The 23,007-nt window shown below is 44.7% G+C and overlaps 1 protein-coding gene across 10 annotated transcripts in view; it reads right to left on the bottom strand.

Moving 5' to 3' along the window:
- LOC149858210 (fibronectin type-III domain-containing protein 3a-like) overlaps positions 1-23,007 on the bottom strand; it is an 87,658-nt gene that overhangs the window by 60,494 nt on the left and 4,157 nt on the right. For 2 of the 10 annotated variants that reach the window (XM_090059350.1, XM_090059345.1), the window contains exon 2: positions 17,995-18,095. The exons of the other annotated variants lie outside the window; for them this stretch is intronic. The gene's annotated coding sequence lies outside the window, so the exon portion shown is untranslated. The remainder of the gene's footprint in view (positions 1-17,994; positions 18,096-23,007) is intronic. 10 annotated transcript variants of the gene reach the window in all.

Consider the following 23,007-nt stretch of genomic DNA (forward strand, 5'->3'; position numbering starts at 1 on the left):
TTGTAGTTTCTGAGCATGCTTAATTAGCTGATGCATAATTTACCTCTCCGCCCTGCATACTTAAGTAGTTAATTATACTATACATGCGATGTATGTAGTGATGTAACCACATGTATGCTTGTATGAAACGGAAGTGAGCTGTAAGAGTTCCTGTTTCTGCACACGTGCCCAGGAGGGAGAAGATAAATATTCCCTGCAAAATTCCTTTGTTGGTTCGAAGTAATCTGAGTTCTTGACTCTGCTCTGACCCTATTTGCAAATGCACCTTTTGTGCCATCTAATGTATGTGTGTCTGTGATTTTTTTTTTTGCGGGCCTCCAGAGAAACGAACCGCTTTATGCATCACTGTGGCGGACCCAGAAGTAGACCAGAAGTGCTTCTGGTCTGCCACTGAGCGTGCTGGGGACCCCTCCCCCCCCCCCACCTCAAGTTCCCACGGGATGCTCCATCTGCGGCACCATCTCAGTGTTCATGAGACACCTGGTACCCTGGGGTATGTAGAAAAAACATTTAAAGCTGCATCTACGTCCAAATCACTGAATCTCTCCAAACTGATTTGGAGGGTTCCAATTCGATTCAGAGAGATTAAAGGGTCTCCCGATTCCATTCGGATTCAGAGATTAGGCCAGCAAATCTGCACCAAATTGAAATCAGTGACCAAAGCTTTGTATAGCCCTAGTGTTTAATACACGTCACAACATGACACCCAGCAAAGGATCTCACAGCACCTAAGTTAAGAATCGCTACGGTCAGAGATGACCTGAGGCAGGGTGCAGGGCTCGGAGCAAATCAGCTTGTGTGGCACCCTGCCCCTGGACGCAACGGAGAGGATTTGGCGGGGGGGTGGGGGTGGCGAGCAGCCAGATGTGAAGCCAGTGGTAGCATGGAGTTACTGTACCACACCGCTCCGCCCAGCTATACAGGGGGACCCCAAAGCATGGGGCCTGGGGCAGTTGCCCCAATTCACACCCCTGCTAGGGATAGCCCTTACTACAGTAAAAACTGGGACTGAGTTTTGGGATACACATTTGTAAGTACTTAAAAGCTACCTGACAAGTAGGAGGTTTGGAAGAAGAGCAGGGAGGAGGAGTTCTGATGACGGAGCTCATTCATAACATGAAGATCCACTGAGGGCTTATCAACTAAGCCAAAACAGATTCTGCTGTGGAGACCAAACTAGCTCCCTGAAAATATTACTATATTAGTAGCAAGGCAGCCTGCTACTCTCGCAGGTACCCTCTTGGCAGGATTAGGAACACGGGATAGAAGGCACTTCCGTAAAAGAAATCTCTCTAAATCTTAACATCAACAATTTCCCTGCCTCAATAGCAAACTCTATTTCATTTAAAATAGAGCTTTCATTTAATAAATGTACACAACTGTGATGGTATAAATCCACAAGATCAGCACACTTGTCTGGAAAGCAACCTTACAATCAAAGATTAAAACTAACTAACTTCTTCAGGAGAAAACTGTGTCCACCCTGATACATGAGAATTGTTACTTTTATTATATTTTACGGAAAAAGTACTTAAACCAAGCACAGGAGTATTTCAGCAGCAATTTCTAGCCAGGAAGGAAGGGTTAATATCGTAATTACTGGAATACAAGATGACCCTGATTATAACATGACTCCCCCCTTCCCCCCACATAAGCAGATTCTATACATGGAAAATTTAATAAATCTGATATACATTTTTCAAGTATAGAACATAATTATTGAAGGCCTTCCTTGAATCTGTCCCCCTTCTACTGCTATAGCACAGAAAAATAGATTGAGAGGAGGGGATCAGCCCTTTGCTTTCTGCCTCCCCCACCCCCAACTTCTCCCCTCTGCAGTCCCTCCCCACCACCACCACCGTCAGACCCTGTTCTCTGAGCATATGGAAGTAAGGAGCAAATTTGAAAATGCTGACCTTGAAATAAATATGGCTATAGCAATTTGCAAATAGTACCCACACACTTATGCCATTTAGAATTAATGCACAGATGAACTCATGCCTTTTCTGAAACTGCTCCAAGTTTTAGCACATGTACTGCATAAACATACTTTTAAGTAGTACTTTGTTACCTCCTTATATAGAGTACAAACCACGCCTGGTACTAGTCCAAAGCCAAAAGGCTCATGATTTACCACACAGTTCGTTTGGTTGGGTTCTACAGAATTTCAAGCCATGGTGACCCCACGGCTCAGCTCGTGTGTAACTCCAAATACCTCCCACAAACGATCCAAGTGCTAATTAGCTCTTACCAGGTCTTGAAAAGACCGCCGAGGGGGGCTACACTTAAAGGACACTACCATATAGCCTGTTCAGGTGGGTTGCACTAACCTAACCTTGAGATAGCTTCCTACCAGCATGTTTGCCCAATAGGGGCCATGTATTTTATAAGTCGCGCTCACAGTTGGCTGTGTTTAATCAGCTTCGCAGTTGGTTTCTGTTACAGAGCATATACTGCTTTTAGCAGTAGTTTAAAGATAGACAATGTATTTAATGTGGTTTCTTTGTATGTGAGTGTAAGACAAGGGGTTTTCCTTCCATGCTGATGGGGAGGGGAGGCACCTTGTTCTGTATTCAGGTAAACATGGTAGTTTAGACCTCAGGTCTGAAACACTCACGATTTCCTGAACTATAAGGTCAAACCCTGGCAGGGTCAACTTTATTCTTAAAAGGATAGTTCAATGTTTTTGCTACATCTAGCTATGTGGTATTCTTTGAGATGAGACACCAAACACACAAATCAAAATTCCACCTGGAGATTAAACACATCATGCCATTTTTCATTAGCAATTTTTCACTGAGGTATATTATATGCATCTTAATAAATTATTTGTCCTGAATGACTCTGTATGCCAACTCACTGCCCATCTTTTTTTCTTTATAAGAAACCTTCAAAATAGTGGTGTAAATTAACTGTAAGCAGGAAACTTAATGCCCTCTGAAAGCATTAAGGATTACTGTATTCTATTTTGTAGTTTTCAGAACTGCAGAAGCACTTATGGCAAATTAATGAATCAGAAATCAGTAGATATATTCTGAGGCTTTGTTACAACAGCATGAGTTTTGAATAAGCAACTTAATTTTGATAAAAGTAGATTCTGCAAGAGTATTTCTTGCCAGACTAAAATCTCTAAATAGCCTACCACAGAATATACTAGTTTCATAGATTTCATAGACATTAGGGCTGGAAGGGACCTCGGAGGATCATTGAGTCCAGCCCCCCAGCTGAACGGCAGGAAGTCAGCTAGGGTCATAGGATCCCAGCAAGATAAGCATCCAATTTACTCCTGAAGGTGTTCAGTGTAGGTGCTTGAACCACCTCTGACGGCAGGCTGTTCCAGACTTTGGGGACTCAGACAGTAAAGAAATTCTTCCTTATGTCCAGCCTGAAACGGTCTTGCAGTAGTTTATGACCGTTCGACCTCGTCATTCCTTGGGGGCGCTCTGGTGAACAAACGTTCCCCCAGATCCTGGTGGTCTCTCCTGATAAACTTATAGGTGGCCATCAGATCACCCCTGAGCCTACGCTTTCCCAGACTAAAGAGCCCCATGGCTCTCAGCCTCTCATCATAAGGTCTGTTTTCCTGACCTCTGATCATACGCGTGGCTCTTCTCTGGACTCTCTCTTCTCCACATCCTTTTTGAATTGTGGAGCCCAAAACTGGATGTAATACTCCAGCTGTGGCCTCATCAAGGCCGAGTACAACGGGAGAATGACATCCTGGGATTTACTTGACAAGCATCTATGGATGCAAGCCAGCATTTTGCTTGCTTTACTAGCAGCAGCATCACGCTGAAGGCTCATGTTCATCTTGTGGTCAATCATGACCCCCAAGTCTCTTCCTTCCATAGTACTAGCCAGCGTAGCACTGCCAAGCCTATAAGGGTGCTGCAGCTTTTGCCTCCCAAGCTGGAGAACCTTGCATTTTTCAGTGTTAAACACCATCAGGTTCTCATCTGCCCGTTTGCTGAGCCTGTCCAGGTCAGCCTAGATTGCCCGCCTGTCTTCAGGTGTGGATGCTTTGCCCCAGAGTTTGGTGTCATCGGTGAACTTGGCCAGTCCGCTTCCGATTCCAATGTCCACATCAATAATGAAGAAGTTGAACAATATGGGTCCAAGGACAGAGACTTGGGGGACCCCACTGGTCACAGGGCACCACAACAATTGACTTCCATCAATTGCTACCCTCTGGGTCTGACCACAGAGCCAATTTCCCAGCCTGTGGATCATGGTGGACCCATGGCCACAACTGGCCAATTTTGCCAAGAAGTGATCATGGGATACCAGATCGAAGGCTTTTATGAACTCAAGATATATGACATCAATCTCTTCTCCCTTGTCCAGGTGATAGGTCACCTGGTCGTAGAAGGAAGTGAGACTGGTCAAGCAAGACCTACCCGCAACAAACCCGTGCTGGCTATCCCTCAGGATGTTGGCATCGGCCAGTCCATTAAGGATTAAGTTTAAAAAACTTTTCTAAGATCTTCCCTGGGATAGAAGTCAGGCTGATAGGCCTATATTTAGCCGGATCCACTTACATCCCTTTCTTGAAGATTGGCCTTCTTCCAGTCTTCAGGCACTACATCAGAGCACCAGGAGTTTTCAAATATCCATGCCAGGGGCTGGGCTATGATGCTCTCCAGCTCCTTGAGCACCCTGGGCTGTAGACTGTCAGGGCCGGCTGACTTGAAGGTATCCAGCTTCTCAAGGTGTTCCTTCACAAGGTCAGCATTAGTGGAGGGCAGGGGATCTCCCTCACCCAGACCTCCCTGCCCGTGGTGGGCATAAGCGTCCCATGGGACTGATGAAAGACCGATGCAAAGTACCCATTTAATAGGTTGGCTTTTTCCTGGGTGTCAGTTGTCCCACCTGGTTCAGAAGGGGTCCAATGTTGCCCTTGCTTTTCCTCCGGCTCCCCACATATCTGAAAAGGGACTTTTTATTGTCCTTGATGCTTGAAGCTAGTTGGAGTTCAGTTGCAGCCTTGGCTTTCCTGGTTTGCTCCCTGCAGGACTGGACCAGTGCAGAATATTCCTCCTTGGAGGTAAATCCCATCCTCCATCCTTTGTAGGCCTTTCTTTTTAGCCGCAGGAGGTCAGCTAGGTCCCTGGAGAGCCAGGGGGGCTGCTGTGCCGTCTTGCTGCCTTTCCTCCGAGATGGAAAAGACTTAGCTTGTGCATTGAGGATTGCTCCCTTAAGGAGCAACCACTCTTCCTGTACTCCCCTCCCCCTGGGGTCATGGTTCCTTAGGACCTCACTGATGAGCCTCCTGAGCTTGTCAAAGTCAGCTTTCCTGAAGTCAAGGACTTCAGTGCTGCTGACTGACTTACCAGCTTTACGGCAGATAGTGAAGGTGATCAGCTTGTGGTCGCTGTCACCCAGCTTCCCATGAATCACTAAGTCACCGATTAGGTCACTCCCAGTAGCCAGTACCAGGTTGAGCAGCGCTTTACCTCTCGTTGGGCTGTAGACTTCTTGAGTCAGGTAGAGGTCATCCATGCACGACAGGAAGCTTTGGGACCGCTTGGATTTTGCTGAGCGATCCTCCCACGAGATGTCCGGGTAACTGAAGTCACCCATGACAACCATGGTCCTGGAGCATGTGGCCTCAGTCAGTTCCCAGGGAAACTCCTTGTCAAACTCTTGACTTTGGGTGGGAGGTGTGTAATAGACTCCCACTGTTGTGTCCCTTGTGCTGTGTAAAATTGTGATTTTAACCACGCAGCGAAACACTCAAAAATACGCAGGTACTTTGTGTGGTGTGGGTGTGCGTGTGTGGGGTTTGGAGCTCGGGAAGGAAGGGGTCCCTACATGTCCTGGCAGGATGTAGTTTACTGTGGGTCAGGAGTGAGGGGCAGCAGTAGGGCTGGGAGGGGGAGGTTCTGTGGCTTGGGAGCAAGGGGCAGGGCACAGGCATACCACAGCCCCCCCCCCCCCCCATATTACCTAAGGCTGTGCAAAATTTTGCTGGCTGTTTCATTTTGACGCTGCTTCAACTTGTTGTCAGCTCAAAACAGCAAGATCAAAATGAAATGAAGGGCTTTGAAACAGCCTTGAAACAAAAGCAGGGCAGTCAAAACGTTTCAAAAAGTTCTGAAATTCAAGCAGGGCTTGCCTGCAGGGAAGCAAAAAGTAAGGAGAGGGAGGGGGAAGAGGGGGGGAAGGACTGTTCTCATAGTGACTGTAGTTGGCCAGTGACTGTGGTCCTTCCCTGAGGTCCCTTCCAATTCCAGTGTTCTGAAGGAGGGATGGAAAACTGCAAAAAAGGCAACAATTGTTTGAACTGGCCTGCTTTCTGTCACCTATGTCACGAATTGTGCTTGTCAGCAGCGCAAGGTGCAGTTTCCCAGAAACCCCTGCATCTACGTCTTTGAAACTCAGCAGGCTTCACGGCCTCAGAAGGAGCTACCGTCCCTGCAAGTTCCATCCAAATCAGGCATGAACTGACAGTTATAGGCAGTTTTGTGGTTCCCCATTATAGCCTATGGGCGAAACATCAAAACAGTTTCAATGAAATGAAACAGAACAGAGGTTTCAAAATGAAACACTGTCCCATCAAAACAGAAGTTGAAACGAAATGGTGCTGTTTCACACAGTCCTAATATCCCCCGCCCCCCGTGTGCTCTTTTTTGAAACTGGAAATATGGTAACCCTACAGGAATGCAACCTGGTTGCATGTAGAGCAGTGCCCAGCAGATAAGTCTGTGGAGGGGGCAGATCAAGGTCCCCCATGGTAAGGGAGGGAGTGGGACAGGTGCTGGGGTAGATCATGAAACAGAGTTGCGGGAGGCTCATCCAGGCATGCAGGGGGTAGGGCATGGCTCCCCATCACTGTGCGCACCCCCGGGGAAGCCATGGGAGAACATGTGCATGGGGCAGAGGTCGGCTGCCCACTGTGGCCTGGGGCTCTGTGCCCTGCGGCTTTTGTCCCAGGAGCAGCATGACACCATGTTCTGTCTCCCAGTGCTGGGCAGCCAGGGGGCGCATGGCACAGCCAGCATGTAGCTCTGAGGGGAAAGGCAGCAGGGCACAGAGCCCCAGCCCGCAGCCCACACTCCCTATGTCTCCCCCAGGGGTGTGCGCAGTGGTGGGGAGTGCGCATGCCTGCACAAGCCTTCTGTGGCTCCATCCCACAACCTACTCCACCCCTGGGGCCCCATTCAACCTCCACCCCGGGCTGCCCTTCTCACTCCCTCCCTCACCATGGGGACTTCAATCTGCCCCTTCCTTCTCCCCCCACAGACTTACCTGCTGGGTGCTGCTCTATACACCACCAGGCTGCATTCCTGGCCATGTGCAGGCAGTAGCTTCTAGTGTGTCCATGTCTGTCCCCGCCACCAGCCTTCCTGCTGCAGCAGCCTGGAGCCTGTGCCTGGGCTGCCCTGTAGACTTCTGTACTGCCACTACTGCCCTGCTGGGCAGCCTGGAGGTGGTGGAGTGGAGCCCAGATGTGGGCTCCAAAACCACATGCACCATTAACACATTAAAAAAATTAATGCACGAACCAATTAATGTGGTAATCATGTATGTTAATGGTGATTAGAATCAACAGGACTACTTTATATCATTATAACATCAAAATGGATCCTTCATTTCTGAAATGAAACCAGTTAGGAAGATATTTTCAGCATATGGTCTCTTAAAATGTAAAGGCTGAGGATAATAGCGTATCCAACCTTGTAACAGTCTAGCAAATATTTCTGGCACAGTGAAAATGCATTGAAGCTTAAATACAATACTGTCTATATGCAAATGTGTACCATGCTCAACTCTATTGCATCTGAAGCACTGTGATTTTGGTAACTTTTAATAAGGAAAACATACCAGGCCATATTTTCATTCCACAATTACACTTTAAACAAGCATTTTTGTTTCACTTTTGCACAGCATACTCTGCATTTGATTCAAATAGTGAAGTGCAATATGCACTCTTCAGCATCATACTGAACATAAATTTTTGCTCCTGTTACACTGCTCTGTTCTAATACAATTATTAATCCCTTTGAACACTAGCATTTATGTAAATGCCAGCAAAATGAACACTTAGGAAAATATTACAATGGTCTCCAAAGACTTGAACTTTAAAATATGAGATCATGGTTAACACTAATATGTTTATAGACTTCATAGATATTTGGGCTAGACGGGACTCCAGAGGATCAAGTCCCCTCCACCCCAGGGGCAGGAAGTCAGCAGGGATCATAGGATCCCAGCAAGATAAACATCCAAATGCATCTTGAAGGCATTTAGACACTATAGGTAATGTAGATATAATACTGTAAAGATTTCAAAAACTTTTATCACCCTACTAAAAATAATCAAGCAAAAATAGTTCATGTTTTAAAAACTTACCCTAAGAAGTACATTTGAACAATTCAATATTCTGATGGTGTAATATGGGCAATTACACTAGAATAGAAAAGTTAGAAAAGTTGTATTTTTCCACTGGCAGTCTCATACTACAAAGGCTTCAAAGAAAGGAGTCTCTATGACCAGTCTTCCACAAAACAATTACTGTATATAACAGCTGGAACTGACTTCAGTTCCATAAATAGAAAAAATTCAGAGACTCTCAATGCTTCAAACACTGGCCTTCCCTCTCTTCTACTGCCCCAAATCCTTCTAACACGTTGTAAACATTCTAAACTTGCTCCAACTCCCAAGGACTCCAAATGACTTCAACAGACACTTGATCATGTCTTTTCCCATTGACTATCACCACGTACACTTCACTGTATGCAGAGTCCATACATTTCTGTACGAAGAGATTAAAACATAATATTCACAATGTATGCATAACAAGACATGAATAACCATGAGGGCCAAATAATACTAAAGATTTGTACCTCAACTTTTAAAGATGCCTGGGTTTTCTTGACCAAATGTGCTTAAATACTTCAATCATAAACTTAGCAGTGCTCTGTGGCACCCCACAGTACCCCTGAAAGGCTCTTGAGGCACCCCAAGGTGCTGCTGCATCCTGGTTGAGAATTGCTGGTTTATAAAATCAAGTTACAGTTTTGCAGAGAATCTACATCAGAGACTGTGGCTAAATTATACTGGGTGCTATGCAAAGGAAAAGATGGTTCCTATCCTGATCATCTGCTTACTCTTAAAATGAACCAGATAAATGAGACATCATACCCATTATGCAAAATGTGCAGTGGAGGCACAGATTTCTTGGTACCTTGCACAAGTCAGTCTGAAGAAGAGCTTTAAACCATACCCAGCTCATGTAAATTCTAGATAATACATCTTGACCAATCCTTCAGTGTAGACACCCAAGAATGCAGTGATCATAAAAGTAAACTCACAATATCCACATTTAATAACAGTATTATAACAATTAAGGAGTTTAAATAAATATATTTTTATCTTTAGGTTTCTCTTTTAAATAGAAAAACTGTTGCACCTTAAGATTAAATTGCAGTGTCAAGATTCTCATTCTGACAGACACCATCTTCCCAATTAAAGTTAGTTTTGTACTAGCTATATTACATTTTATCATACAGACATTTTCACTGATGTATACAATTTGGTTTCATGGTTCAACACAACCTGAGGCATGCAATAATTTTTCAGAAGTATATTTAAGTACCAGGATGCCGACAGCATATCTACAACTCACATTACAAGGTGCCTGGAAAGAGGAAAGTGCATTAATGAAAATGTATTATACAGTTTGCATGGGAATGGGAAACTGACATTTTTCAATAGCAACAAGCAATAACAGAGAAAACAGTGTGGTAGAAAATTAAGAACCAGTTAACTAAACACACACTACACAAAATCATCCTTTTTCTGCACATTTTTGTTGGATTAAGCTAAGCACGTGGATAAATTCCAGTAAACATAAAAAGAAATTGGAGGGGGAGGGGGAAGCTCAGTGAGCCCATATCAAGACATTCAGTTAATTAATGCTGCTAGCTCTGAAGCTCTACTGAAGTTATAGACACCCTTTCACTTGAAGTGTTACAAAAATAGCACTATGGGGACCTACAGATGCCCATAGCTGGGGAGCTACAAAAATAATTACCTCAAAGAGCTTGCCAGGGAACAGAGAGTACTTTCCTTAGGCCCCTCACCTCCAGGACAGCTTGAAAAATGACCGACTGAAAAGCAACAGCTGTCAAAGGCAGTCCTGTTACCTATGGGGGTGAGAATTGCTCTCCTATCCCCTGCCACCCTAGTCGTGCTGTTGCCACTGGAGAAGCCAGCAGTGGGAACAGTGGCAGCTGTTACATGAGGCACTACAAAACATAGCATTTCAAACAGGTACTTTTCTGTAGCACTTGGGCCATGTTTGTAATGCTACAAATGGCTGGTACCATGGCCAGATCCAGGATTTTGTAAAGGAGGATGCGGGAGCAACTGGTACTGCAGGGGTGGCTACATTCCTGCTCCTAGCTTAAGCCTCACCACAGACTGGGACAGGCAGACCACACCATGGGACCAGCAGCCAGGGATTTTTTTTTAATTCCCCAAATCAAGTAAGAATCTTCTCCTCTGCTCTTGGCACCCTTTTCCTTCCCCTCCGTGTATAGCAGCACCTACCTTCCCCCAGCTACCGTCTTTGGGGGGAGTTACAAAGCCACTCAAGCCCTGTCCTGCCGGGCTGCAAAGGGAGCCACACTCAGCCCAGAACCATGGCAGCAGCAGGCAGGTTTCCTTTCCCTGACCCTGCTCCTGGGCTGGCAGGGAATACATGGGGGGTGGGGGTTATATTAGGCAGGGAAGAGGAATCCTCCCACCACTGCTGCTGCCATCCCAGGCTGAACCTGACTCCCTGCATAGCCTGTCTGGAGCAGGGAAGGAATGGCTTTGCAGCCCCCCTAAACCCAGGCCAGCAAGGGACAGAAGCAGCAGAGGGGAGAGAAAGGTAGGGGAGGGGAGGTGCTGATAAGCATGGAGGAGAAGGAGAGGGCAGAAAAGAGGGATTCTTACCTAATCTGGGGCTTTAAAAAAAGATCCCCGGCTCCTGCTCCCATGCTCTGAAAGAAGGTATTACCATGCGACACAGATCCAGAAGGAATGCAATTTGGCTTGCACACCTATACACTTGCGTTCTAATAATACTTAGCATTGTTAGGTACTGTATGTACATTAATTTATCTTCATTAAATTAATTGACCTTCTGAAAGGTAGAACAGGAGATAATGTTCTACAATAGAGATAGCACTGTGCATACAGAGTAGCAGATGGTTACTTTACAAAGTAAGACCTGCTTTAGGCCACAGTAAACTCAAACTCCTTTCCCTTGAAATTTTTCAGACTGTTTCCACACCCACAAAGATCTGAGTTACTCATGGATTCTTCTTTTGCTCCTCCTGGTACTATTTGAGCTGTCCTCCAGCCCTTTTTTCTACATGGAGTGGTAGGGACAGAAGGAGTTTATCTGAGTGGATAGGCTCTTTGCGCCCTTACCTGTAGAGAGGAAAGGATCAGGGAGTTCCAAGAGAAGTGGTGCTGGCTCTTACCCTGGGGGGGGTGTTTAAAAAGAGGCTGGATGAACACCTTGCTGGGGTTGTTTGACTCCAGTACGTTTTCCTACCATGGCAAGGGGTCAGACTTGATGATCTGCTCAGGTCCCTTCCGACCCTACCAACTATGAAACTATGAAGTGGAACAGTGACCCATACTGCAAATAACAGTTTCGCGCACAAGCTGTTTGGCAGGCCAAAGGCAGGGACATAAGCCTGAGACTGCAATCATTTAAGTCTGCAGCACCACAAAGAAGACAAACTGGATTCCAGCAGTCCTGATGTTGAGTAACTAGTTATATACATTTCATAATGCTTTGCGACTAGAATTCAATAAGTTATGAAAGAATATTCTGTCATCTCCTACCGCTCACTTTTCCCATATGTTACATAGTCTTTGGCCACTGTCTGGAAAACCTGAAGCGCTTCACTGCCTTCATGCTTTAGCTGTCACAGAGCTGCCAATGCTCACACATTGAAACTACACAGCACACCTGCCAAGTCAATATCTTGCATGAGTCACATAGGAAATTGTATTTGTCCTTAGGAAGAGAGCTGTAAGACTAAGTTCTCCCTTTGTGATTAGAAGAGAGTCAAAGAAAAAAAACAACTTTTCCATCCTTGCCTCCCTTCTCCAACACACATACTATTCTGCATAAACAGACATTAGATGAAATACATAAGACATCAGTGAGAGAAGGGATGATAACCCATTGCTCCTGCACTCCTAGGGAAGTCTCCACCTCATCAGGCTACAGAGTTATGCTCCTCCTAATTTTAATTCTATTACTCTTGAAGCTGGGCCCATGGGCAGAAAGAAATGCAACAGAAAGTGGATTGGGAGGATGCTCCTCCTACTTCAATTGTCGTAGAGTCTGGGCATATTCATTTGACTCCACATATGAACTTTAACTCTGTCCCTTAACCTTCATTTATCTTCCAGTTTCCTGTGGAACTGCAATACCTTTTCTTGTTGTGTATTAAAAAAAAATCCACAGATTAGATTGAAGAAAGATGGGACCTCAATAAACATCTAGTCTGATCTCCTGCATAACACAGGCTGAAGAACACAAAATGTAACTTCTGCACCCAAATGTAATTTCTGGTTGAGAACACAGCTTAAATCAGAATTGGATGTTCTGCTAGAAAGAAGGTTATAGTATATTAGCCAATTACCCATCAAGAATGACCCCGGGGGGGGAGTGCCACCACCTAAAGGCCTCATGCTCTCATGCTGCCACCTTTCTGCCTCTTGCAAGTAGCAGGGTGGAGAAGCCAAGGCCAGCGTTCCCCCACCCTCTGTCTGGTCCTCAGTGCTGCTTGCAGGGAGCGGGGTGGAGAGCCAGAGACCCTCTGTCCAGTTCTCAGCGTAACTTTGAAATCATGGCAGCGCTCCCCCACACTTGGAGCACTCTGACTGGTTGTTTCCATCAATCAGAGTGTGAATGAATAAACTGTGACAGACAGACAGACAGACAGACAGACAGACAGACAGACAGACAGACAGACAGACAGACAGACAGACAGACAGACAGACAGACAGACAGACAGACAGACAGACAGACAGACAGACACTTAGGCTTTTATAATATTAGAATAATTATTTGGTCTCAGTTCCGCCTTTGGTGAGAGGAAGAAAAAAGGAAATCCATTACCTGTATTTCTGAAAGCAGTAGAAAGGTTTTATTCAGCCTGTCTGTATATGTAATGTATGACCTCTCACCAATACTGGGAGCTTACATGGGGTAGCCAGCTCTTAGTGCAATGGAACATATATAACTAGGTCTTACATGGATCATATGGACAGGAACAAATAGAATGTGGTGTCTGAACAGCAACAAGGGCGAGATGGGGAGCAGGGAGGAGAAAGGATGCCTCTACTCCTTAAAGGGGGGGCAGGAAGCACAATTTTCATGCAGATATTTTGATTTTTTTGTGTCAGGCAGTTTTCGTCTGTGCTACATGTCTGAATATCAAATGGCCAACAGTAGTAAAGGAACAGATCTACAGCTGGTAATACAAGGAGTATTTCCAGATTTTCTGGCTGTTAGTGGGGTTTATTTATTTATTTATTTTTTTAGTATAGCGTTTTTACTTCCAGTTTTCAGAATGTGTTTTCTTCTCTTTCCAATAGACATAACGTTTTAGAATAGATTTTGGGCATGCTGCCTAAAATTGTTGCTGACCCCTGCCTTAAACCAAGTATAAATTTGTCAGCTGAGCTTGTGACCCCTACTGATCACTGATAAAAAGAAAGCCAGAGACACAGAATAAACCAGTAAAAAATATATCAATATCCTCGTTGAAGATAACAAGATTAACCAAATTGGGAACTTATACAGCAAATCATTTTGAGGCAAACAGTTACACCCATTCACCATTTCTGTTTCTCAAGCAAGCAGTCTTAACAAAGTATACAAGATATTACCCCATCTTAAAATAGCTCCCCTCCACCACAGGACCACACATGAGAAGTTTTAGGCAGATTGGTTTACTTACGGCAAAATTAGAGGGAATGTGTGTCAAACTTAAACTTTTAACAGAAACCTACTTACAATTTAAGTTCTGAAGAGACCACCATCTCTCCATAATACTAATCTGTTCAAAACTAAATATATGTTTTTATTAAATCTTTGAATATAATTCAGAATGATACCCATGTGAATTTGACTGCACCTTTGCTTGTATGCAGTTTGGCTTCTGGCCAAGAAAGCACTACAAGTTGAATAGACACTGGAAATGTTCTTCACAGTTTACCTAACAAGAATTTTCTAAGCTTTCAACTGTGAAAATATACACAGTATAACTTAGGGCCCTGTATGAAACAGCTCCCAGGCCGAAAGACCTCAGCTGGAACAAACTCCTAAAGAAAGAGTTACCTTGAACACGAGGGAGATGAAATACAAAATTATTTAAAAGAAACGCCAGTAGTTAATATTAAATGCATTCTCAGAGGATTCCTGCCTTCTATTTTGCCTTCATCTTTCCTTAATGCCCAAAAAACTGAAGAACTCCCAAGCATTTAAAGTAATAAAAAGGTGGAAGATTCTAATATTATATTATAAAAGCCTAAGTTTGTCTGTAACACTTTATTTGTGCTCTGACTGGCTGATAAACAGCTGTACCAGCCTTACCCCCCTGCCCCTTGCAGGTGATGACAATGGAGCAGGGGGAGAGAGGCCACCAGAGCTGGCCTCGCCCCCCCCCTTACGCATTGCAGGTGACAGTGGGGCCATGGGGCTCCATTGTCACCCGCTCCCCCCACCGTTCTTGATGGGCAATTGGCTAGTGCTTCTATAAAAATTATTTTCTACATGACAGTACTGGAGAAGTACAAAACAGACAAGAACCAAATAATATGTGAATTATATGGCTGCAGCAGCAGCCACAATAAAAATACTTCCATTGAGAACTATGAAAAACAACAAATATGAAAAGTCTTTTGCAGGAGGCTTTCTAACAAGCAGAAGGGAGTTTGAGAGAAAGTTATCCCATCAACTTTAGAGAGGCTCCACATGACTAAAGAATGCAGGAAAAACCCCCCACTTACTTGCTTTTTTAATGGCTTTTCCAAAAACAGTACTTACTGGGCTTTCCTGGGTAACAGACAGTTTTCCTCGAGCCCACACTGTTTAACATCTTCATCAGCAACTTGGATGAGGGGGTGAAAAGCACCTTGTTCAAATTCGCAGATGACACTAAAATGTGGAGAGAGGTGGGCACGACAGAAGGGAGGGACAGGCTGCAACTAGATCTGGACAGGTTACAGGGGTGGGCGGAGAATAGGATGGGATTCAATACTGACAAGTGCAGGGTGATGCACCTAGGGAGGAAGAACCAGCACTGTACCTACAGGCTGGGGAACTCCCTTCTCATCAGCACAGAGGCAGAAGAGTATCTTGGAGTCATTATTGATTCCAAGATAAACATGGGCCACCAGTGTGAGGACGCAGTCAGTAAGGCTAACCACACCTTGTCATGCATCCACAAATCCATCTTGAGCAGGTCCAAGGAGGTGATCCTCCCCCTTTATGCAACATTGAGCAGCAGTTGGAGTACTGCATCCAGTTCTGGGCGCCGCACTTCAAGAGGGATGTGGACAACATGGAGAGGGTCCAGAGGAGGGCCACTCGCATGATCGGGGGAAGCAGGGCAGGCCCGACGAGAAGAGGCTACGGGACCCAAACCTGTTCAGCCTCCACAAGAGAAGGGATCTGGTGGCCGTCTATAAACTTACCGGGGGGAACCAGCGGGGAATGGGAGAGTCCCTGTTCCCTCGAGCACTACCAGGAGTAACTAGGAATAATAGCTACAAGTTGACAGAGTAGGTTCAGGCTAGACATCAGGAAGCACTACTTCACAGTCAGGGCGGCTAGGATCTGGAACCAACTTCCAAGAGAAGCGATACTCGCTTCTACCCTGGGGGTCTTCAAAAGGAGGCTAGACAGCCACCTAGCTGGGGTCATTTGAACCCAGCATTCTTTCCTGCCCATGGCAGGGGGTCGGACTTGATGATCTGCTCAGGTCCCTTCCAACTCTACCAACTATGAAACTATGACAGTGAGCTTGACCATGTTACAAACCTTTTATCACAGGTTGGTTGGGCTTTTACAAGCTCGTTGGCTCAGCCTCACCAGTAGTTGATCAGATGGACTGCATCAGTTATCAGACCTATTAGATGGGTCAAGTGATTTCTCCAAAAAAGCTGGACCAGCTCAGCTGGAAAGTTGGCTAGCTCCTATGACTGGCCCTGGAAGGAGGGACCGAGGAAAAAAGCCCTGAAAGCCAGTGTTTTTCAGGAAAGAGCAACAGAACTGTTGGGTGGGAAACTAGCAAAAGAGTCTTCCTTTAAGTTCCTTTTGGCCTGCCCCGGGGTTCTGGGGGAGACAGATGCATGTTAAGATCATTCCCAAAGGGAAGGCAAGTATAGGGCTGAAAGCCAAGATAGCTGCAGGACTGATTAAAGACTGAGAAGGTGAACAAAGCCAAAAAAACAGGAGATGGTTCAGTGGCAAACCCTACTTTATCCTTATATGTACAATGTTCCAAACTTGGTACCATCATAATAGTAACATCACCACCTTTCTGAGAAAGAACTGTTAAAAGCTATTTTGGATACCATAACTTCTCCTGTAGAGTTGAAAGGATCACAGAAACCTCATATTAGCATATCGCTGTAACACTAGGGCCACATGAAATTTTGCTTGGCATTTTGTTTCAAAGCTCTTTTGATGCATTTCAAACTTGAAACGTGAAATCAAAATGAAACAAAAGCCTTCGAAACAGCTTTGAAATGAAACAAGGGAACTCTATAAACTTTGAGTTTCAAAGCCAGGCTTGCCTGGCAGCAGCCAGCTCCTCTCATCAGGCAGGCAGACTGGGGGCTTGCCCACACCCCCAGAAGGGCTGCGGGGGCTATGCTGGAGCCCTCTCAGGGCTACAGGCCCCTGATCTGCCTGCCAAATGACAGACTAGCATTGGGCACAGCCCACACCTAGTGCAAGGAAGATCATTGCTGCCGCTGGACCCTGGAGACAGCACGCGGCTCCTGTCATCCTGTGCGCAAATCAGGGGGCCTGTGCTGGAGTCCTCCCAGGGGAGTATGCCCCCAATCTGCACACGGGATGACAGGAGCCGCGTGCTGCCATCTGGGGCCAGCAGCACCAGCGATCTTCCCAGCACTGGATGCAGGCTGCACCCAGCATCGGTCTGTCATCTGGCAGGCAGATCGGGGGTACGCACCCCCAGGAGGACTCCAGCACAGCCCCCGCAGCCCTCCTGGGGGTGGGGGCGAGCCCCCGATCTGCCTGCCTGCCGCATTTTATGATTCCTCACTATACCCTGTGGGCGAAACAGTGAAGTACTTTCGACAAAACTTTGTCACTCTGAAACTAAACAAAACTCAAAACACTGTTCCATCAAAATGAAAATAGAAGCAGAATGATGCTGTTTTGCACAGCCCTACTTAACACTAATACAACTTTTTGGGTTCTGAGATAACACTCCTAAAATTGTTGGAAGCTTCCTATATGAAGAATTTAAAAACAGGAAAAAGACAAATTTAAGGAGCAATTATTTCATTATTTACACACACACTTTGAAATTAGGGGTGAAAAGATAAAGTTTTGGGCTGATACCAATATCTGTTTATTAACGAGTCATATTGGCCAATACCCATCTGACTGCCAATACACCACCCGGCCACTTGGAGAGTAGCATCTGGTTGGTAAGCCTATTGGGGGGAGGGGTGTATGTGGGCAAATCGAGGCTCCCAAAGTGAGGGAGGCAGTGGCCCAAGGGAGGGCAGGAGAGAACTGCAAGCGGGTCATCTGGGGGGCAGCTCCCACTGTTGTGCACACTGGGAAGAGTCCGATGCCACCCTGGCCCCAGCTCGCATCAGCAGCCTCCATTTGCCCCACATGGCACCCCCCGCCCATGCCTCCCCTGGAAATGCACGCAGCAGCAGGAGCTGCCCACCCTTATGCCCTTTCTCTCCCACTCCCAACAGGCTTACCAGCTGGATGCTCCTCTCCAAGCTGCTGGGCTGGCTGTGTGCATGCTGCAGCTGCATACATACACGCGGTATTTATCAATGACATTATCAGCTACATCAGCCTGCCAATAAAATAAAAATTATTATTGGTGCTGATATGATAAGGACCAATATAGTAGTGCACCTCTAGTCGAAACGTAATAAGACTGAAAAGGAAGAAAAGGTGCCCAAATCCAATTAAATAAATGTCTGCATCTCATTAACTATATATAGTTAATGGAATTTCAACACCTCATTGGATTGCATTTTTGAAGCATTTTGTCCTTTGCTCAACTACAAGGAGTGATGAGATTAAGACTTTTTTTTACAGTGCTGCTCCATCCCTGCTGCTTCTCACTAAACCCTGCACTTGATCATCCCTGGGCCTGGCTCTGGCCCTGGCCCATGCAGGGCCAGGGCACAGCTTGCTTCCCCAACCTCATATAGGCAGCTTAGCAGCAGGCTGGAAAGGCAGGCTCCACCTTTTTTCCCCCTGCAGCTTGCCTGCCTGAGCTGCATGGGGACCCAGTGCTTCCCTCTGCAGCTGCGGTGCCCCCTGGGATCACCTGAGCTGGGTGACTGCAGGCGGGTGCCGCCTGGGCAGGGGGGGCCGCTGCTGCCATGGAAGGAAGCACCAGCCCCCCCCACCGCCCCTAGCCCAGGGACTGCTCCACCAGATGGCAGCTCACCCTCCCCTCCCCACTGGAGAGCCAGGTAAGTTTGGGTGTGCACACAACACAGGGGTTTAAAGGGCCCTAAACTGAAGCTGTGTTTTTAAAAACCCACTGCTTCAATTTAGGGCCCCCCCCCCCCGTTTCATCTACACACACCCCTGGGTGCTAGTCTTTCTCGACTTTTGTATAAATTAATCTGTATTCAGAAAAACAAAATACTTCTCATTTATTTAGTTACTCACGCTTCCTTTACTGCCAGGGAAAGAGCTAGCCTCTGCAACTGACATCTTCCTTACTAATTAAGCCTGTAAATTGTCCCAACATAATGGGAAATCCTATTCTAACTAGTTCACAAAATAGAAGAAACATGGAAGAGCATTTGAGGCTTGTCAGGCACCAGTTTATCATCATTAATTTGGTGAGGACCAGGTGGTAAGGTCTTCCACCAGATTTAAGTTCCCCAGCAGTCCAACTGAGAGTGCCTTCCCTAATGGGGTACGTCTATAGATATAATTTCACTCTTCCATTTTATTTAGGACAAGACACTAATTTTATAAAATTTCATTTAAAATTGTAGAGAGACAAACACCACACTTGAGATAAAGTGAACAAAGCAGCCAGAGTCTAATAGGGAAAAAGGAAACACAAATCATTAGGAAAAAAAGTCAGGTTCCAAGAAAGGTGCTCTATTAAGAGATGGGTGAGTCCAGTCACCACTTGTCTAACCTAACAACCCAGTAGTAAATACAGAACTTCACAACTTAATACAATCAGGAGTTTGTTTTCAGGTCTTGGTCTCCACTGAAAAAGCAAAGGCTAGCTTTCCACTAGTTCTGAGTTTATCTGCTTATGGGAATCCTAGAAGAAAGTTTCAGACTGGATCTATGGAAAAACCACTTTGTGGTTTGTGTGACCAGCCTCTGCAATAGACTCCCAGCATGGGTGGTGCACACACCAGCCCTGGAGATCTTCAAAAGGAGACTGGACACACCTTGCTGGGGTTATTTGCCCCCCAGCAGTCTTTCCTGCCCAGAGCAGGGGAGCTGGACCCAATGATCTCAGGAGGCCCCTTCCAGCCCTACACTTCTGTGATCTCTGTGCAAATCAGAAGTGTGCTTGATATACACTGTCAGTTCACCAATACAGGCACAAACTATTTCAACATAAGAACTCATGGCCTGAAACTATTTTGCTTCACTTTTGTGGTTCATATTTTTTGTAAACAGAGGTATTACTTTTGAATTAAGAGAAAGCTTAAGTGGTTACTACCTGGTACATCAAAAGACACCTCCAAAGCCCCAGAATTTAGTCTAACTTTGCCTTATTATAGTGTTATTCAGTTCAGGGGGGCATTGTTTGTTTGTTTGTTTCTTGTTTTTGCAGAAACAGACAATTTTTCTCACTAAATACCACAAGGAAATCTAAACCATCATGTTCCATTCTGAATGTGCAGTAGGTCATACTATTGCCAGGCACACAGAGTTCAAGATGGTGCAACATCATGATGCTCTCCCAGTGATGTAATCACACCTGCAGTTGAACCAATGCAACTGCATGTGAAGGCAACACCTGAATCCAAGAATTTGCACACAAGATAAAAGTATTCAATGTGCAAACCATCCCAGTTTTAGTAGACCATACCTCACAGGAAGCCTTCATTCCTTATCTGTTTGTCCTAATGTTATCATACAGAGAAAACCTTGTTCACAACAGCTGAAACGTGCTTCCTTTTCACGTTTCATAGTTTGTAGGGTCAGAAGGGACCTGAGCAGATCATCAAGTCCGACCCCCTGCCTTGACAGGAAAAAGTACTGGGGTCAAACGACCCCAGCAAGGTGTACATCTAGCCTCCTCTTAAAGACCCCCAGAGTAGGAGCCGGAACCACTTCGCTTGGAAGTTGGTTCCAGATCCTAGCCGCCCTGACACTGAAGTAGAGCCTTGGTGCTGGTAGACACTATGGAGTCTTGAGTGTTGTGTGCTTTACTCCAAACCCAAATTTTCTCCGTAGATAAAATAAAGATCTTCAAGCTAAATTAGTAAATTTGTATGCATTTGTTGCTGCAGTACCTGCACCAAAGTCTCTCTAGAGCTTAAGAACTTTTTTTAAATAAACTAACTTTGAAAACTACTACTGATATTATCAAATAGAATGGAAGAATAACTCTCAGTGTAAATAAAAAAAAGATTTACTTGGCTTAATATTTAAATGCTCTAGCTGGTAACTAGTTTTTGTATCTTTAGGACTATACAAATACTAAGTTTTACCTGATCTTTGTTACTTCAAATAAATGCGTATCGCACACAATCTTTCCACATTTACAGTACACCTTAACCAAACAGCCAACTTAATTAAAATCTTCCATTCAGCAGAACCAAAGAAATCAACCCCTTGATTTATCAGCATTAAGAATATTTGTTGTAAAGTACTAAACAATAGATAAAAATAATCATGTCACCTTATTTAGACTGGCAAATTTAACATGTTTTAAACACAAGTCCTTCTCCTCCTGAAATAAAGTAATAAATAGCTACCTAGTCAAGGACAGTACACCAAGACACAGTTGTCAAGGTCTTCTTGCAGCATACAAAAATCACTTCTGGACTCGGGCAAATTAAACTAGTCTCTGTCAGTATGACATAAGTACCTTTCCATGTGCACTTATTTTTTTAATTTTTTTTTTTTTTGCTTCCACTCCAGGGGCTTCCAAACCTAATAATCTTCATCTACAAACAACATTTTTGCTCCTTTCTGTTACTTCTGCTACGTTGGAGGGCAGTGAAATAAATGATACTGCTTCAGAGAAAATCAGATGAGCAGAAAAGCAGAACTTAGGATCAGAACCATATATTGTAAAAGCATGAAGTACAGTTTTGACGCAAAGCTATTCTGCAAGAAATAACTAGTCAAATAGCAAAAGAGACTTAACCTGATCAGAAACTCCACCATCTTAGAAAATTTACTTTGATATACTTTACTTTAATAAATAAACACACTATTTCTGATGTTGCTGAAAAATGTACTTTCATTCATTACATGCAGAAGAGTGTGTGCAATCTTTGGGAGGAGGCAACCCCCCCCCCAAAAAAAACAACAACCCTGAAATTGTACTAAGAGTAAAACATATCATGAGCTCCATCCAACCAAGTCAATACACCAAGGAGACTGGCTTCAAAACAGGTGAGAAGGCGCACAGTATTGATAAGTGACAAAATATACAGGCTTATGGTTACTGGTGGATGTCCTTTTTCAGAGAACAAGTGCCTTTTCTCCCATCACTGCCCACTTATTTTATAAACATTCAAATTACCCAGTAAAAATTAATTAGAACATCTCACATTCTCACCAGCACATTAAGTACATCTCAAGAAGAAAGTGCCTTTTCAAGCATTAGCTGACAGACTTCAGGATGTATTCGCTTCAAGCTCCCAGGAATTAAAAAGCTGCATTGTATCTTTAAATAAAACAGCTATTCTTCAGGTCACAAAAATAGTTTATTCTATAGTATTTCTTGTTCTGCCATTTAAAAATACATTACTCTAGCTTCCAGGGCCCCTATACACATGCATCGAGGTTGCTCTGACACAGCGTGGAGCAGACTTGATTAATTGAGTCTGCTGGAGCATGCTAATTACTGCACTCCAGTGTCATGTGGTGCAGGGTGCGGGTCAACAAACTTTTAAGTGTCCCACCCCATTTTTCAGTGTGCAGATGCTTATACACACAACACTCCAGACACTTTAATTAGAGCAGCTCTTAGTGCTGCTCTAATTAGAGACCCCCCCCACACACACACACGCATACACCCCCTCCCAAATCATGTGTATAAATGCCCCCAGTTTCCCAAATGGTGGACTACGCAAGTTATTCTTAGGTCCAACTAAGGAAGTGAAGAAATTCTCTGAATAGGTACTTTTTACTTGACGGAAGCCATTGCTGTAGCTTTTACAAAGATCTTATAGTATTACAAGGGAGAGGGAAGGTGATCCATGACAATCTTTATGAAAGTTGTACAAACTGAGTATGAAATTGTTTAAATTTTTTTCAAAGTCCTCTTTATCTTTAAACCTCCTAAAACCTTCCCAACACTAGTCAGATGTTTTTAATCTGAAATGCTATCTAGTTAGTGATTTGACCAATATATCACTTCTGATCAACATGGAAAATTTTCCAGCTGCTTGTCAGCATATCATCTTCTGTGGACAAGTAAATATATTTTGCTACAACTGAACTTGTTTTCCATAGCAGAAGGCCAATTATGCAAGTCAACTAAGATTAAAAACACTTAGCAAAGTGTCAGGCTAACGCCAACTTGAAGATAA

The sequence above is a fragment of the Crocodylus siamensis genome, chromosome 8, assembly GCF_052110815.1.
Source record: "Crocodylus siamensis isolate JL-2025a chromosome 8, ASM5211081v1, whole genome shotgun sequence".
Taxonomy (NCBI): Eukaryota; Metazoa; Chordata; order Crocodylia; family Crocodylidae; genus Crocodylus; species Crocodylus siamensis.